The sequence below is a fragment of the Diabrotica undecimpunctata genome, chromosome 5, assembly GCF_040954645.1.
Source record: "Diabrotica undecimpunctata isolate CICGRU chromosome 5, icDiaUnde3, whole genome shotgun sequence".
Classification (NCBI taxonomy): domain Eukaryota; kingdom Metazoa; phylum Arthropoda; class Insecta; order Coleoptera; family Chrysomelidae; genus Diabrotica; species Diabrotica undecimpunctata.
In genome coordinates, this window is record NC_092807.1 from 42,451,941 (window position 1) to 42,471,381 (window position 19,441).

Genomic DNA, 19,441 nt, shown 5'->3' on the forward strand with positions numbered 1-19,441 from the left:
AACCCACAATTCACTAAAAGTTTCAACTTTTTTTATAATCTGCCCCAGTAGATTCAATTATAGTGCTTAATATTTTCTAATGATAACCAAAAAAAGAAAGAAACTTGTAATTACTTTTAATTTCTTATACATGCATCTAGTGCAGTTCAGTCCAACAGTGGTTTTTAATGGTGTATGTCTTCATAATTTTTTTGCACGTTTAAATAGCAATTTTATTTCTTTTTTAAATACAACACTAAACTTGTTTGTTAGTAAATGCTGACGGTTAAAATCTGCTTTCGTTTGTAAAATGATAACCATACCTAGCTAAACTAAGATTTTATGATTTAGCTAGTAATAAATATAGCTAGTAGGTAACAACAATGTATTTTTTTGACTTCTGTAACAGTCTTTCTTAAGGTAAGTGTAAGTATTTCTTGTCTTTTAGCTATATATGTATAATGGTTTTCAAGAAAGGTTAAGCATATTTGTCATATTTTTTTATCTTTCTTGAAGCAATTTTTAACACGTAAAATTCTGAGTTTTCCTTATTACTCAAGGAAACGATAGGGTGGCAGTCCTTTTGTGGCAGTGGCTTTTTTTGTTGAATTTTTGACCATTTCTTCACGGTTAGTATGATTCTCTTTCTTACCCCCGTTTTATTAAGCGATCTGTTGACCCATATCCCAAAGCTTGCTGTTGTATCCTTCACAACACTTCAGTGCAGGTTTAAACTTTTACTAACCAAAATACACACTTAGTGGCCTCCCATACTTTAAAAATTGCACAATAACAATGACGATATCTTGTCAAGCGCCAATAACTTTAAAGAGTTGTACATGCTCTATTCTCAAACTCTCGAGTTCAAATTAATAACTAACACAGTGTTATGACTGGATATATATATATATATATATATATATATATATATATATATATATATATATATATATATATATATATATATATGTTTCGAAAGGTTTCCGCGGTTGGTTATTAATATTAAACTCGACAGTCTTCCGGATTGAACCGCGTGGATTATCATTGCGCCGAGCTTTCGAAATTCCCTTCGATGTCTTCTTCAGGGCTTCCGAGGTCTCAGTGTCCCGAGCCGAGACACTACTACACTGATGTGACTACTACCACTACATTGGGTGACAGCAGGAAAGAGAATGATTCTCTCTTATGCTGTGACCCAATATGTAGCTTCTTCAATTTTATAATATTTTTTAAACTGTTTCTCCTTTGTCTCGCGTTGTGTAAATATATTAGTTAATGTTTATGACATTCACTAAATTGTTGGATAGCCTAGTTTTAATATAATGCCCCTGAATATGCTCGAGGAGCTAAAGTACTTGGACAAGATTTAATAAAACTTGTACTCGATATCTGCCTTTTATTTGATTAAAATTCGTTTATCCTTTTGCTTGTCGTTCTCTTCAGAGGTTTGTACTCGATAGCTCCGTAAAGCTTGACTAGCTGTTTCGTATTTCAAGGCAATGGCGAGCGCTTCATCTAAAACTTTTTGTCTTGCTAGTCATAAAGTTTTCTATAGTTCACTGTCTCTCAACCCATTGATGAAGGTATCTATAGCAATGTCTTTCAATATATTGTGTGGTGTCTCCAGATAAGCCAACAGCGCTATACGAGCAACATCTGCTTCAAATTCTTGAAATATTCACTCGCTCGTTGAATTCTACTTCCTATTTGTACTTTGTAGACTTGTGTAGATGATAATCTCCGTAACGTTTATCTAGTCGACTGAACAAGGTCTGATAACATTTTACTGGATCCTTAGGAATCGATCTTAGGACATCCGCAGCATCACCTCGTAAAGCAGTAGTCAAGGAAACAGCCTTTTCTTGTCTTGTCCAATGATTGGCTGTCGCAATAGCTCTAAATTGTCTAAGGTATATGGACCAAAAAGACTTTCCATCAAATGGTGGAAATTTAAATTTCATACGATTTGACGTTTCATCACTAGATGATTATTCTTCTACTACACGATTTAAAAGTACTGCATTAACTGGCGCTACCACTTTTGTATTGGTTGTCATGGTCTCTAATTGTTTGATCTTCTCTTCTACGTCGTTTACATTTTTTCTATCTTATCGAATGTTCTAGAAACTTCTTCACATTTCTCATTGTTCTGAATACATAGTTCGTCGAATCTTCTGAAAACATTTTTGAATTTCTCGTCGTTTTGTCTAGCTGCTTCTTTAAGAATTTGAGACGTTTCATCGAATCTTTCATTATTCTTTTGAAAAGTTTCTTCAATCATTTGAGAAACATTTTCGAATTTTCCACCAATTATTTATATTAAAACTGCTTCTTCTACTGATTGAAACTGGAATATCTCTGGGCCATCTCCATTCTTGTTAAGAACATTTCTCAGTCACTCTTGAAAGATCTTCTTGGACCCGCTGCAGTTTTCATCGCGTACTTCTAGTTGCTCACACAATTGTTTTACTGAAAGTTCTACTAGCAGCATCTTTAGTTAGGCACACACGTACTTTCTTTTTAAATGTTCTTTGTTACCAAGATCACTACCGAACTACGCGAATGTTCTCGACGAACAATACTTCAAAAGTTCAAAAGAAAAGTTCAAAAGTCTTTTTCAAAAGTCACTGCTGAATTTATTTTTAAATTAGCGAGCGGTTATAATTTATGTAAATATATTAATTTATAAGTTAATAGCACGATTATATCTTATCAACTCCCTTTAACTCATAACAGCGCTGCTTATATATAAAAGTTATTATTATTATATACTAGAATAATTTGGGATAGTCCACCTTTATTTCGCTTGTATTGACGTCTCGATCTTTCACCCAGTCGATACATCCGGAACGTTCGAGAACACACTTCATTGTCTAGAGATGCAACCGTTATATGGACTACTTCAAATGCATGTTCGTTACAGTATTATATCGCATTAAGAATATAATTGGAAATTGTGCCCGCTCTGTATGCTGTTATTATTTAGATATTACTTCGTAAAGTAGACCACAGAAAAATGAGTCCATGTAAATCATCGTGTTATCATAATTTTAAAATATACGGCGATCGTATATAAAATTCATACAGTGTGTCCGTAAAGTATGGAATAAATTCGATATTTCCAAAATGAAAAGCCTTTTTAAAAAAATCTAAAACGGGTCGATTTTTAAATTTAATGCTTAATAAAATTTCATTATACAAAGTGATACACATTACAGTGATGACGTCATCGGATCTTTTTTTAAGTGTAACACCTTATATTTTAAGAGATTTTTAGATCGATAAAAATTAGCAGATTTCAAAAAAGTATAATACCTAATGGATATAATTTGAAAGATATGCGCTTAGGAAATAAATTATTTATTATCAATTGCAAAAAAGTAGCCTACTTCTAGTTTTTGGTAAACTGTAATTATGTTTAGTAACGTTTAATAACAATTAAGTAGTACATTAATTGCATTAATTCGTGAATGTTCTGTATTATTGCTTAGAATTAATTTTTAGTAGAAATTAATTTGAGTGTAAAGCAAATAATTGAAATACTCCTGATGATTGTGTAGGGAGACAAATCGCGAACTTAGATGGAAGTGTGTAATTTATTTAATGATAAAAATCTAGAAATACCCATCACGCAGTCAACAGTAAGTAAGATTGAAAAGAAATTTCGAGAAACTGGTACGGTTGAAAATGTACGAAAATCAGGTCGTCTACTTGCTTTTAAAGAATATGCGCACACTTCTATTCGTAAGGTTAATAGTGATCTCGATGTTTGCAAAACAACGGTACACAAAGTACGTAAAAGTAAGTAAAGTAAGTAAAATGCACAGTTGTACAGGAATTAAACGAGTATGATCCAGATAAAAAAATACAATTTTGCGAAATAATGTTGGATAACAGCCACCGAAACCCTCTCTTGGTTTAAAATATTATTTTTTCTGATGAGGCTACATTCAAATTAAATGGCAAGGTCAACCGCCAGAATTGTAGATACTGGACAAAAGAAAGCTCCAACTGGATGCTGGAACATCATACACAATACCCGCAAAAGGTAAACGTATGGGCTGGCATTGTAAGAAATAAAATCATTGAACCCTACTATTTCGAAGGTAATTTAAATGGGCCAGCATACCTTCATTTTTTAAGTGGGTATCTCGGACCTACTTTAGTTAATTTATTCCCCAGTACATTTAATATTGGAGACTTTGATAAAAGTTTATGGTTTCAACAGGATAGTGCGCTTCCGCATTATGCTTTAGATGTTCGAAGGTACCTAAACGAAATTTTTCCGAACAGGTAGATTGGAAGACGTGGATATATTGAATAGCCAGCGAGGTCGCCAGACCTCAATCCTTTGGATTATTTTATGTGGGGTCATTTAAAGAATATTGTGCATGAAACGAAACCTGCAAATATTGGAGACTTAAAAACAAGAATTCGCAAAGAAATAAACAATATTTTTCAAGAAAGCCTAAACAAGGTACTACAAGAATTTGTACAACGTTTGGGTTACTGTCAAATACAACAAGGGCCACAATTCGAACATTTAAGATTAAGTCATGTATTAATTACTGGATTTCTTTCAATTTATTTATTATAATTTATTTATAATTTATTATTATTATAAATCAATAAAAATTAATTTTCTAAGCGCATATCTTTCACATTATATTCGTTAGACCCCCAGTATTATACTTTTTTGGAATCAGCTCATTTTTATCGATCTAAAAATGTCCTAAAATACAGGGTGTTACATTAAAAAAAGAGCCCATGACGTCATCACTGTAATGTGTATAACCTTGTATATTGAAATTTTACTGTAAAATGTAGAACATTAAATGTAAAAATCGACGTGTTTTAGATTTTTTTAAAAAGGCTTTTCGTTTAGGAAATATCGTATTTATTCCGTACTTTACGGAGACAATGCATACCAATTGTTTTTCTTTTGATTAAGTTGAAAATTATAATTAAAGATACGACCGATAAGAAGTTGTGAATGGCGATGATCGTTACCTTTGTAAATCAACGCTGTGCCAAGTCTAACCTTTAATAATCAAGCCAAAGTAATTATTCCAAACCTACATATATTCCTATCAACGAAACTTCGTATATTCGTATAAATTGCAGCGTTCTAAATGTGCTGCTATAAATTACTAGAACTTTCTCATTAGTTCGATCAACAAAAACGAAATTTAATGACTAAGGAAAGGTAGAATTTTCATTTTATAAAATATCGCTGATAGACTACACGTAAAACGTAGGATTCTAATAAGAACTTTTTGATGGGGGTAGATATATATATTTGTTAACTTTATGAAGCGTAGGTCAATAAGAGCACCGGGAATTGGTTTTAAAAAAGATATGAAATTGTATATGGCTTAGTGCAGCTTAGGTAGGCTACTAATTATTCTTTAACCCGTCGCGTTACGGGTGAATTTGGTTTACACGAAAGAACAGGTGGTGTGTAAAAGACACATATTATGTATTTAAATCTTGGCATCATGGCATAAAACATCTTTTAATAACATAAACAAACAACCATTTTTTACTTGGAACTGATACAAGCAAACCCCAAAAAAAGACAACAATGGTAAATTTTGGGATAGGGTAACAAGTAGAGTGATTGGCCACTTAAGGAATTGCCAATTAAATTAAAATTGTAAATTGGTATTTTTTAAAGTGAAATATTTTTTAAGGGTTTTTTAAAAGCAATGAAACATCAAATTTTATAAAAACTCAGGTTATTTTAATCAGAAATAATAATGTATATCAAAAATTAACACAAATTTGAAACTTACAGAACTACAGAGTTATTGGTCATACAAACATAGTTATTGGCATATAGAATTACAGTCATTGACCATTCATAAAATTCCTAATTTTCTTTTTTTGTTTGTGCAGGTAAGGCACACAAAACTATTTAAGTTTTCAATTTCTTGTTTCCTTGCACAAGTACCAATATGGTAGCCTCTAACACAAAATAGACATTTTATACCAACTTTTGATTTAGATATAGGAACAAGAATAACACAATCCTGTATACAAAAGGTTATTTACAGGTGGGTTGATGTCGTCTGGTTGTTTCACCGTTATATGTGAGAGAATTTGTATTTTTTTCATGTTCTGGATATCCCTCGGTTTCAAAAAATAACTTTCTTTTAGCCGACTCACCAGCACGTTTTTCTTTGCTGATTTCCAAATTTGTACATATGCTTTAGGGTTTATTCTTCAAATTTGATTTATGACATTAAGAAATATGTTATCACTGTGGGTAGATTAACGTTTTCCTCTACAGAATCAGGAAATTGGTTCCGTGACAATTCTTGTTTTTCTTTGAGGTTCATCACTTCTGGTATGTGTATTCTAACTCCATTTTTCAAAGTAGTGCTTTTAATTGTATGATCAATAAGTGTATCTGCTTTAAAGATATTTGTGTCTGCAATATCACCTATATTTACTGTCACATCTACCACCTGTTACCTACAGGGTTAAGTGTAATATCTGAAGATATATGGGTTTCTGTGATGATAGAAGTATCTTGTATATCATTTATGATTCCACCTGTCTCTGTAGTCTGAATCGTGGGTAGATCTATGGTTTTGAAATAAATTATATACATTAAAGAAATCTTCATTTAGTTCTTCGCAATTATCCAAACTTTGAAATTCTAATATTTTTGCGGCTCCAACTGTGTGTACAAAATCTTTATCTGTTATTAATTTTGTTATAAAAATAGTGTGATAAATACCCTTATTCGGGTCAATAATCTTTCCTAAATATTTGGACTAACAACTAAAAAGAAAACCAATAATCCCCACCCGACACTAATAGACGCAGACGGTAACCTTATATCAGACGGCTTGAAGCTCATTGACACATGGAAAGATTACGTAGAACGACTTTTTAACGATAAACGCAGAGCGACAGTGGACCAAGATGACGACATGACTGGACCCGAAATACTAAGGTCTGAAATGGAAAAAGCCATTTCATCGCTAAAAAACGACAAAACACCAGGTCCCGATAACATACAGGGCGAGATCATCAAACTCCTATGCGAAACGGATGACCACTTCCTCGATTTTCTGACAGGCCTTTTTAACACCTTTTACGACAAAGGGGAGATTCCGGATGAACGGCTTCGATCGACCTTTGTAGCCATACCTAAAACACTAAGTACAAAACACTGTGATCAACACCGCTTAATAAGCTTGATAAATCACATTACCAAAGTTTTCACCAAAATCATACACAATAGAATATATAACAAATGCGAAGCAAATATATCGGAGTCACAGTTCGGATTCCGAAGCGCATTGGGCACAAGAGAGGCGATCTTCAGTCTGCAAGTTTTAATTCAAAGATGCAGAGACATGCACAAAAACGTCCACTTGTGCTTCATCGACTTCTCCAAGGCGTTTGACAAGGTCAAACATGATAAACTCATGGAAATGCTCAGGAAGATGCATATTGATGGCAAGGATCTGCGCATAATAACCAGTCTCTATTGGAACCAAAGTGCTGAGATAAAGATGGGCAACTTACGCAGTGGGAAGATAGATATTAAAAAGGGTGTCCGACAGGGATGCGTCCTCTGGCCGCTCCTGTTCAATATATACTCTAAACAAATCTTCAGAGAAGCACTGGGAGAAGTTTCGGAGGGTATCAAAGTAAACGGAGAGGTAATCAATAATATTAGATATGCTGACGACACAGTTATTATCGCAAATGACTGCAACGAGCTTCAAAGACTCATGCAAAGCATACACACAGCAAGTCAAGAATATGGTTTAGAACTCAATACAACCAAAACTAAATGCATGCTCATCAGCAGAACACAACAACCTCCGATGCAACTGACATTAAACAACCGAAAAATAGAACAAGTGGAGACATACACATACCTTGGAATCACAGTCAACACAAAATGGGACCAGTCAAAAGAAATAAGATTACGAATTGAAAAAAGCGCGAAACGCGTTCAACAATATGAAAAAGTGGTTCACAAGCAAAATCTAAATGGAACTAAAATTAAGACTAGTCAAGTGTTATGTCTTCCCGGTCTTGTTCTATGGAGCAGAGGCATGGACCACAACGGAAGCCACCCTGAAGAAACTAGAATCCTTTGAGCTGTGGATATATCGCCGTATTCTTCGGATATCCTGGACAGACCACATCACTAACGTGGAAGTAATGCAGAGAATAGGCAAAAGCAAAGAAATAATCTTCACCGTAAAGAAACGGAAGCTTGAGTACTTCGGACATGTCATGAGGCATACTAAGTACCGGCTGCTACAGTTAATAGTCCAAGGAAGAATCGACAGTAGGAGCGGACCGGGAAGAAGACGACACTCATGGATGCATAACCTGCGACAATGGTTCGGACTAACATCGACCGAACTGTTCAGAGGTGCCGTAAACAAAGTCAAAATAGCCTTGTTAATAGCCCACGTCTGAAACGGATAGGGTAAAGGAAGAAGAAGAAGAAGAAGAATATTTGGAATATTCTATTGCTTCAGGGTTCCATGGATACAATCCAGATGCTTGAAAGCTATTAATTATGGAATCTGATTTTAATTTACTAATGACTGTGTTTAGTACCAATGCAAAAGTCTCTTTTGTAACTACTGAGTTTGGGTTGCTTCTAAACTTTAATACTGCCCGGTTCCAATTTGCCTTTAATGATTTAAATGCAGCAATATCTGCAGATTGTATAATTCTGGTCGCATTGGGATATAATGCCACTAAAATGATTTGTAACTTTGAACATAATTCACTGGTTTGAATGGTTAGTAAGTTTTAAGGTACTTAAAGAATATAAAAAACCTTAAGGATATAAGACGTTTCCTATGTATTCATAGAAGTTTTCATTTTTCATTCATCCCGTATCGCTACATCCTATATCCCATTCTCTTGGAACGGAATTAAGAAGATTGCTAGGAATTCATTTATAGGGGTAAATAATCATTGATGCTCTTATTTCTCCAGATGCTGCAAAGGTAAATATAACCGTCAAATTAACTTTGGAGTGATGCTCTATTTAATATACATGTTTACTTCCCTTTATAGCCAAGACTTTTTAATTTTTGGGACACAAGAGGAAGCAGGTTTCATCGCCGTTTAAAACACGTGAAGGATCGTGAAGAATATCAATGTAACCTTTATGATGCATATATTCTTGAACCCGGTGAACCATTTTTTTATATATTTTTTAGACACAATTGAACTTGATGCCGTTACCGCTTCTGGAATTCTCTCACTTAAATCTGGGTGTCGATTTAAAAAGGATCTATACCAACCTCTTCCGGGCCAATTGTCAGTAAAGGGATTGGCACGTGGATTTGCGTCAAGAAAACCTTAAACCGAGTCTTGGATATCTTCTTCTCTTACCAGAAATCCTTTGTCTTAGCATGTTATGATCCAATGCTTTAAACGATTCTCTTCTTTCAAACAAAGAGTAGGATTGGGACCAAGGGTAGTATTTTTTATTAAATTTTTCGCTTGCTGTAAACTGCAATGTTGCTCTTGGCACAATAAATTGTTCAGCGGCTTTTTGCTGGCTCATGTCATTTTCTATGGCCTGAAAAGCAGACTGAAGATCTTGTTCTGTATATTGTTTTTGATACGTTTTATCTTTACGGATATTTGGCATTTTTGATTCTTAAAATAAAAATTATTTAATACTAATAATGTTAGCTACAATACGGGCGTTTCAAATTTGATTCATTCCTTATTAGCACTGATTTTATAACAACTAAATAATTGTAATTTTATAAATAGGAATCCGGACAAAAAATATATTCTTATTACACATTACCACTCCTACCTACCCTGCCTACCGTTTTAGGCCACCCTGTGGTTTAGTGATTGGCAGTCGGCTAACAACTGATTATTGTTTTAAAAAATAAGAAAAAATGCTTGAAATATCTTATTTTGGACCAAACTATGCCAAAAAAGCCTAAATTATAATAAATATTTTAATTTTAAGTAGGTACAGCAATTGGCCGATAGGGAAATCATTATAACATCGACATATTTAAGATACAGTGCTTGGCCACTCAAATTTACCACCAAAAATTCATAATCTTACTATTAAAACCACTGATTATGTAAGATATACCCCACTAAATCGCCATAAAACATTGATATACCTGGATACATAATATTATTAGCCAAGACAACTCACCTCGTGAATAGCCTCCCTTAACGAATTCTTTAAAAAACTGGATGCACATGTTAAGCTCCGAACAACACACGCCGTAACAACTAGATAATATTAACTGAGAGAGATGATGCTTGACCAAATATATAGCAATGTTGCCAAATTTGACTACAAGTAAATTTATTTTCTTATTGTTTCTGAGAATCTTAATATTTTGGATTTTTGTGAAAGTGGCCAATCACCAGAGACCGGCCAACAACTGTACCCGTTACCGTATGTCTCTCAATCTTTAAAATTTTGTGTAACACAATTTTGACACATAGTGTCAAAATACTGTCTACATTCGACAGTAGTAGCATCTTCCATGTTGTACACCGTCAGTTGATTGTCGTATGGCCACTTCTGAACTCGTTAGAGGCTGTGCACCAGTACGCGTTTATCGTTTTAAGTGCATGTTTTTCGCTCGAAAATTAATGCTTTCTTTAACTAAATTAAGACTAACATTTTTGAGATAAATGTTTTGTGCCAAATTTTCGTCAAAATTGTTTGCGTTGTAAACTACATGCCCATTGATGCCGGCACTATTGATTACAATATATAATATTATTATAGGCCATCTTTTGGTGTTCCTGCTCACATTATAGGCAGCTGATTTTTCATCAGCACAATCTACACCACCTTTTCTGATGTTGTAATTTATGTAATATAGGGAAAACTGATTTAAGACAACGTCCTCGTTGGCAAATTTCTTGGTAAGTGCAAAAATGAGAAGATAACTCCCTGAAAGAAAAGATATTATTTTGTAACGCAGATATTACATAAAAAAACCGAATACTATCATCATACACGAAGAAAAATTTTCTATGTATTTAATATTCTTTTAGAGCAAAACCGTATACATACTTTAGTAAATCTATAGAAAATAGAAATAATTGCATATTAGCAACAGTTGTCAATCTGTCAAATATTACATTACGTTACATTTAAATGTAACGGAGTGTTTAATATGTAATGTCAAAAGGTCGAAACTTTGCTAATACTTATCAATGTATTCCAAAATAAGGCAAAATTAGCTCATTGATGAAAATATTTCAATATTTACCAACCCACGAAAAAGAAGAATCTTCTACTAAATGTGCCTATTTCCTAGAGATGTTGGCGACCACATTGACCCATCTTATCCTATTCACAGCAACTCGAAATAGATTAGTTGACGTTAGACCAGTTCATTTCCTAAGATTGGCCAGCCAAGATATACGTGTACGTACAGGGCCTCTCTTACCCTCAATCTTGCCTTGTAGAATTAACTGTATGAGTCGGTATTTATCATTACGCATGATGTGGCCGAAGTAAGCCAATTTTCTGTTTTTTATGGTGTTAATAATTTCTTTGTCTTTTCTTAGCCTCTGGAAAATAGTTATGTTATTTGTGTGGTGTATATATGAGATTCTCAACATACGTCGGTAGCACCACATTTCAAATGCCTCCAATCGTTTTATGGCATCTTCTGTAAGGCTCCAGCTTTCTATTCCATAGAGGAGGACACTAAAAACGTAAGATCTAAGAATTCTTATGCGTATATTGATACTTAAAGATAACTTGCAGAGAATCTTCCTAAGGGTGTTAAAAGAGCTTCTGGCTTTTTCAATACGAGTTTTTATTTCGTAGCTGTGATCCCAAGTATTCTTAATATTGCAGTCCAAATAGCATATTTTTTCCACTCTTTCGAACGGTGTATCGTTAATTGTAATTTGGGCGTTTATGCCGGTGTTCTTACGAATGATCATTATTTTTGTCTTCTTGCAATTTAGTTTTAGGCCGTATTTGTTACATGCTTCTACAACGTTATCCATCATCCTTTTGAGCCCCTGTGCACTATCTGCCAGCAACACTGTATCGTCTGCGGATCTCATGTTGTTTATAAGTTGGCCATTTACAGCAATCTCATCTTCTGATTCGTCCAAGGCCTCTCTAAAGATGTTTTCAGAGTATATGTTAAATAATGCCGGTGACAATATGCAACTCTGTCGTAAAGATCTCGGACAGTTCATTTTCTAATCGTATTGTTGCTTTTTGTTAGAGATATAAGTTCGAGATCAGTCGAAGTACGAGTACTTTAAGTACACGACTCATCAAACTAATTAATCTATGTTAAATAATGAAAATTTGTTACAATGATGTAAGCCGAGACAAGATATTAATACAAACCGTAAATCGAGTTTAGCATATACCAATGATTATACATGCATCGGTAAATATTTTTTGTAAATAAAGGTTAAACAACAGTGAAGATACATAGTATGCAAATTCACTTATGGGTCTTCTTACTCTTGTATCATCTTCTCGTCTGTTCTTTTTATGGGCTAAGTTTTTAATAATTCACACAGCTCTCTTGTCTCATGTGATAATTATTTCTCTATATTTTTTGGTTATATATGTTAGTAGCCACCAACTATTTGATACTAATACGATTTTGTTCAATAAGCAAAACTGATCTTTATATTCAAGATATTAACCAATTATGGTAATACTACCTTATTATAGTAAGTATATTTTGGATGCTTGAAATCTTCTACCTAGAAAATATTAATCAAGAGTTTAATAGTTTAAGCTCCGAACACAATCTAAAAAAGGAATAAAGCAAGTGGAATAACCTGTTTCTGGCAAATATGGATACCTAGTTACAATAGTAGGAATTGTATCGCATCGGGAAATACCGTATCACCAGTTTTTATGTTCTCTCGAGCAAGGTTTCATGATACTTTTATGGTTGGTTGTTCATCTGGTAGTTTAGGCTTGGTAAATAATCCAACTAGTGGATGCATGAACACTTGGCTTCTTCTAAAAACGCTGAAACATTTGGAGATTAACACTAAATGTACTGAGATTGACCCTGATTTACTTCTTCTAGACAACCACGAAAGCCATTGCTTACTGGAATCCATTATTTATGCAAAAGTATTTTAATGGTAACCTTTCCTTCGCATTGCACACATAAGTTACAACCGTTGGATGTATCTGTTAGGGGTCCAATTAAGGCAAAATATAAGTTTGTTCAAAATGATTGGATGCTCTCTCGTCCCGTAAGACCATGACCATTTATAATGTTATTGAACTTGTAGACCAGGCTTCTGAGAACTCCTTTACAATCAAAAATATAGTAGCGGGCTTAACAAAACCTGAATATATCCATTTAATAGAAATGCGTTTTCAAATGAAGACTTTGATGAAGCAAACTTCACAGACAGGCCCATTGTGGAACAAACCATAGAAGCTACAAACACTTATTTAACTGCAACAATCCACTAGTTCTTATACTTTTAAAACTCCTTAACCTACTTGTTATTGAAGCTTCTGCCTTTCCATTATTTCCTGTTGAGGCTGTTTGACTATTTCCGAATAAATGAGCTAAAAGTGGGCAATCGAGCAATGAAAAGCGAGGAAGGTCTAAACTTCCTACTGAAACTCCAAAAAAAAAGCCTTAAAGCAAGAGAAAATAAATAAGAAAAGAAAATTAGGATTACAGAAAAGATTTTACAAACAATTGACACATCTAGCGAAAGTTATTCAAAATACACAGTTCATGATCTCTATTCCAAAAATTTATCTGAATAATGTTTTTGATGATGTGTGTTTCGAAGACCTGTCTGTAGATGACTACATTATTGTTAAATTTTATATAAAAAAACTGTTATTCACTACGTTGCACAAATTAACAATAAATCGCATAGTGAATTATACGTGTCATTTATGAGAAAGAAAGGATCAACATTCTATTCTCCTGATATCAAGGATATTTACACCATATAAACGGACGATGTAGTTCGGAAACTGCCATCTTTCTCCAATAGGAAGAGCACCGAAAGAACCCAATCTTTAATTTCATTAAGGTTTGACCAAAGTCAATATAATTTTCGATAAATTAATGTCATTATTTTTTTACTATTTTAATAACGTTTTTACTGTGTAGTAAAAAAGAACATCCAAATACTTTATAAAATATATACTAGTGGGCTATAGAAGAATAAAATATTGTTTATGTTTTCTTTAGGTGTGTGGAGAGCTCCTGTAAGAAAATATGTTTAAAGGTGTTCCCCTCTCCCACTTTTTCCAAACTTTGGGTATCGCTTCATTAGGCGGGGCATGACACGATTTCACAAATAGATCAGTTCGACTCGACAGTTGAGCACTGCGGACGGGTGGTTTGGTAGAAGCGAGCATAGCAAGGTTTAGTAGTTCTTGTCAGGACTAAGGGACGGAGACCCCGCGCAAACCTTGGTGACTTGCGAGTATCAAAGTGAAAAGCGGATGCGGGGTTAATTTTAATTAAATTGTCGAGGAGCTGCCTTTATAGGCTCCTCGCAGAGGTTATTTTCGACTAAGCATCGGTGAAGAATCAGGTTTATCACAGTGTGTCGACAGGGATGACACTGTAAGGCTTTGACATTTAACGAAGTCGGACAGAAACGGCCCCTGCACCTGTGGTAAGAAAAACAGCAAGATGAACCCTACCTGAGAAATCAGGGAGTGAACAACCGCGTAGGTCCCTGGAACGGTACTAAGAAACCGTTCTGGCAGCGGCCAGCTCGGTGGATAAAAAACACCATCAGTGTTGCGTAAAAGCAAATAAAATAATACAAAAGAAAAAGGAAATGGACAAAATAATAAAACAACGTCAAACAAAAAGGATAGACCAATTAACAGCAACACCATCAACCAAGGTGTTAGTTACGCGCAGGCCACCAAAAAACTTGCAATCACGCAGCCACAAACAAAGCCGCAGCATTAATCGCCAGTTTCAACTCGGACTTTAATGCAAAAATGACCCACCTCTCCACGATGCTAGAGAAAATGACACAGATGATAGCAGCAATCAGTAGCATTGGACAAATATGCTGGCACAGCAATCAAAGGATCTTCGTATTGGGTCTTGGAACTCAGGTGGGCTATACCAAAAAATCAATCTTCTGTATGAATTTTCCAACAGACTGGAACTCGATATCATAGCACTACAAGAAACGAAACTAGTGAAGAAGAAAAAAACCAAATTTCCAGGCTATGATATCCATAGAACAGACCAAAGAGTAAACTCAGGGGGTACGACTATCATGATCAGAAAAGGAATCAAACACCAAGCCCATCCCAACTCCTGATGGCTTGGTCACAATAGAAGCCACGATAGTCCAGCGTATCACAGAAAACGAGACACTTAAAATCGTCTAAGCGTACGGGCCTAATGACCCAATCTTCGACGAAGACCTGAGCCTCATCCTGGATTCAGAAGAACCCACAATTATTATAGGCGAACTAAATGCGAGATCACCGAATTGGTACCACAGAACCACCAATAGAAATGGAAGACTGCTCTGCGACTATCTCGAAACAAGAAATAATACATACGCAGTTGGCGCAACGAATCCAACGTGCTCTAACGGACTTGCTCCACTGACTCATCTTGATATTGCAATCCTACACAACGTGGGTCAACAATATGAAATAGATTTATTTAATTTAATCGTCCTGACCCTGGGTGCAATAGATATAAACTATTTGCAGCCCCACAAAAAGAAAAATCCAGCTGGCCAAACTTCAAAAGAATCGCGAGCGAAAACATCGGTGCAATACCCACAATAAACAACATTACAGAACTAGAAGACAGTGTGTAACAAACGCCATCGATGCCAGCTCAAAAGAAGAGAAAATAATAACAAAAAAAGGAAGATTCAGGGACATAAGTACGGAATTAAAAGACCTGATCAGAGAAAAAAATAGAAGAAGAAGCAGAAGAGCCTACCGCACAAGGACTCAAGAAGATAAAAAGATTGCAAACGAGCTAAATAGAGAAGTTAAAAAACAGCTACAAAACCACAACAACGAAAGCTAGGACACCTATATCAAGGAATTAAATCTAAATAAATCCGCGTTCTGGAAGATATCAAAAATATTAAGACAAGACAAAAAACCTATTCCACCACTACACGGGAAAAATGGAATTGTATACACCGAAGAAGACAAAGCGGAGGTATTAAAAGACGAAATAGAAAGAGCATGTAGAAACAACTACCATCCCGACGAAGACTTAGACTTCACGGAAGAAGTCGAAAACGCAACCAGAAGACTAAAAAGGAAAAAGTGAAGAATAGGATTAACACACACCTCCCCTGAAGAAATCAAAGGTTTAATAAAGATGGCAAATGCAAACAAAGCACCAGGACCGGATAATATCACAAACAGAATTCTAAAAAATCTGCCGGCGAAAGCAATAGTATACATTACAAACATCATAAGTAGCATGCTTAAATTAAGATATTTCTCGGGCAGATGAAAGGAAGCACACGTGATAATGAAAGCAAAACCAGGGAAAAACGGCACTTTCCCACAACACTAGAGACCTATTAGTTTACTATGATAAGTAAGCAAAATAGCAGAAAAAGTCATCCTAACTAGACTCAACAAAGAAACACAAGCTTTGGAATCTATTCCAGAGACTCAGTTCGGATTCAGGACCGAACACTTCTGCGAACTACAGGTATTAAGGCTGACAGAATTCATCACCAAAGGCTTTAACGAAAAGTTGTACACAGCAACGGCGTTCCTCGACGTGAGTAAAGCTTTTGATAGAGTATGGCATCAAGGTCTGCTCTATAAAATGAGCAACCTAGGCTATAGTGAGGCGATGACATGTCTTCTTGCGTCATACCTAGCGAATAGAAGGTTCAGAGTTCGGATTTGGCCAACCCTATCTGATCTCAGAGCACTAGAAGCTAGGGTGAATCAGGGAGCGATGCTATCGCCGTATCTATATACTATATTCACAGCTGATACTCCAACAGACCCCAGAACACTGGTTAGTCTGTACGCGGATGACACAGTCATATCAGTTTGCAACAGAGATCCTAACCTAACTGCCAGCCACCTACAAAGTGCTCTGAATAGGTTCCAAAGATGGTGTATTAGTTGAAAAAGTGCCCTGAACCCCGAAAAGACACAGGCCGTCATGTGCAGATACCGAAGAAGTAGACCAGACAGGGAGATCACCATTACCAACACCCCTGTAGAATGGATAAACGAGGCAAAATACCTCGGAGTGATACTATACAGAAAGCTTATATTCACAGAGCATGTAAAGCAAGCAGTCTTGCTTGAGCATGTAAAGCAAGCAGAGCATGTAAAGCAAAAGCCCTAAGAAGTCAACTGTCTTCGCTAATAGGTAGAAAGGGCAAACTTCGATTTAAAACAAAAATGAGAGCAGCTAACAGCATAATACTACCCTCACTAACATATGCATCTGCCGCATGTGGACACACATGCAAAAGTAATAGAAAGAAAGTCCAAATAGCACAAAATTCGATGATCAGAGAGGCATTAAATATACCAAAATACGTACAACTAAGATACGTATTTAAAGACTCAAGCCAGAAAAACATCCGAAGGACAATGGATGAAAGAGCCTACGACATCTTCAAAGGACTCAGAAACCACTCCAACAGGATTTTAAGAGAGTTGACAGACTACGACATCAACACAAGAATGGTGTACAGACAGCCGAAACCACAAACCAACTGGATATAGGGAAGAAGAATAAAAATGAAGAAATGAGATAGCCACAGAGGAACCAAATCAACGTATTTTAGACAGTGAGCACCAAAAAAAATGGGACAGAACTGCTGCAACCAATCAAGAGATGGTTGTTTGGATAAGTTTGGATGGCTGTATGAATTCGGTCACAGTCTGGCGAGACTAAAACGATAGTATTTAAAACCAATATACACCGGGGTGTGTGAGGGCAATATAACCTGGGCAAGCACACTCCAACACACGCACACGTAGTAATAATTTAGATGTAGTATAAAAAATAAAAACCCAAAAAACATATACACGAAGTGTGTGAGAGCAGTATACACTTGGGAATGCACACTCCATAGTTAAGTTTGATTAGTAGTAGTATTTAAGATAAAAAACAAAAAATCGCTCACTGTCTAAACAAAACCATGTCTTCTACAGAACACCGAACGTCATCTGCTGTTTCGTCCGAAATTTAAAAAACCCAATTAAAATGTATAAAAGGCCTGTCAGACAGATCGAATGCTGATCCTATCGTGAATTCCGAGTACCGAGGTCATGTGCGGCATACATGGGCTCGGTGGCCGGACCCTACTCGGATGCTAAGCCGGCGAGGAGGACAAAATTTATTTTGCCAAATCGGCGGATGAGTGTACGAGCACATATTTTTTTTCGGACAGAGAGTCATCAACCCAGGCTGGTGGCTCTCTGTTCGTAACACACATTTTTTCTTTTTAGGGACACTAGTCCCGATGTCAAGTTAGAGTAACTTCTATAGGGCCAGTAAAGTAAATAGGGACAAAAGCCGATATGTGTGCTACCCCTACAGTTAGGTGGCTTAACCACAGTCAATAAAAACAGAGGATGTCCCATTACCCAGGGCACCTAAAGTAACTTTCAGGTCAAAAGCCTCCTCACGTAAGTCACACGTTGAGGAGGGGTGGAGGAAAAGTCTGGGGGTCAGATAGGTACTACTTAAATAGCGAAGTGAGACCGGTTTGATCTTTGGACATCCCACTTTATAATGGTATACACATGTTCCTTAGGGGCAGGGATGATTACATGTGTGTGTGTGTATGTATATGTGATTTCGCAAATAGCTTAAAAATTATATAAAAACACAAAAATAAAATTGTCTGATGATAAATACAGGTCACTCAATGCGTCTGACGACTCGAACATGTCGGAAAAACTAATATGACGAAATTCATAGATAACCATCAAATTTTTTAGGATACTTTCATTAACTGCAGCAAAACCAATTTTTTATATTGTCTGACATAACTTGTTTTCTGATTTGCAAGTCTGACGGGTGAAAATTTTTGTAAAAATTTGAGGAACAACGTCCCAGAATCAAAAAGAGTCACAGAGGAAAATCGTGGTCAGACTCAGCCTAATGAAGCGATAGTCATAGATTTTTGAGAGTATCTATCATAAACTTTTTTGCCAACGTACAATCTGACTATTAGCAGAACTGCATACTAACGATGAAATTTTAATAGAAATGAAAAGAACATTAATTTATTTTCTATTAAACGCATCATAAGCAAATTAAATAAGTTTATTATATTTATTACTTACTTGATTGTGTTAAATGTATAATAAAAATATTTTTTAGCTAGTTTTCTTCTACTATAATATAAACTTTGTTAAGTTTGAATATGTATATAATGTAAAAACTGTAAGTCATACCAGTAACATTTTTGGTATTTATATTACGTCCATAGTATTCAAAAATTT

General features: G+C 35.4%; 1 long non-coding RNA gene across 1 annotated transcript; it reads right to left on the bottom strand.

Annotated features, from left to right (window-relative positions):
* Positions 1 to 12,671: 12,671 nt before the first annotated feature.
* Positions 12,672 to 19,384, bottom strand: LOC140440604 (uncharacterized). The gene is made up of 3 exons (XR_011950881.1): positions 19,283 to 19,384; positions 12,793 to 12,988; positions 12,672 to 12,714 (listed from the first exon to the last, which is right to left on the bottom strand). It is a non-coding gene; the product is annotated as an uncharacterized lncRNA (long non-coding RNA).
* Between the last annotated feature and the right edge of the window lie 57 nt (positions 19,385 to 19,441).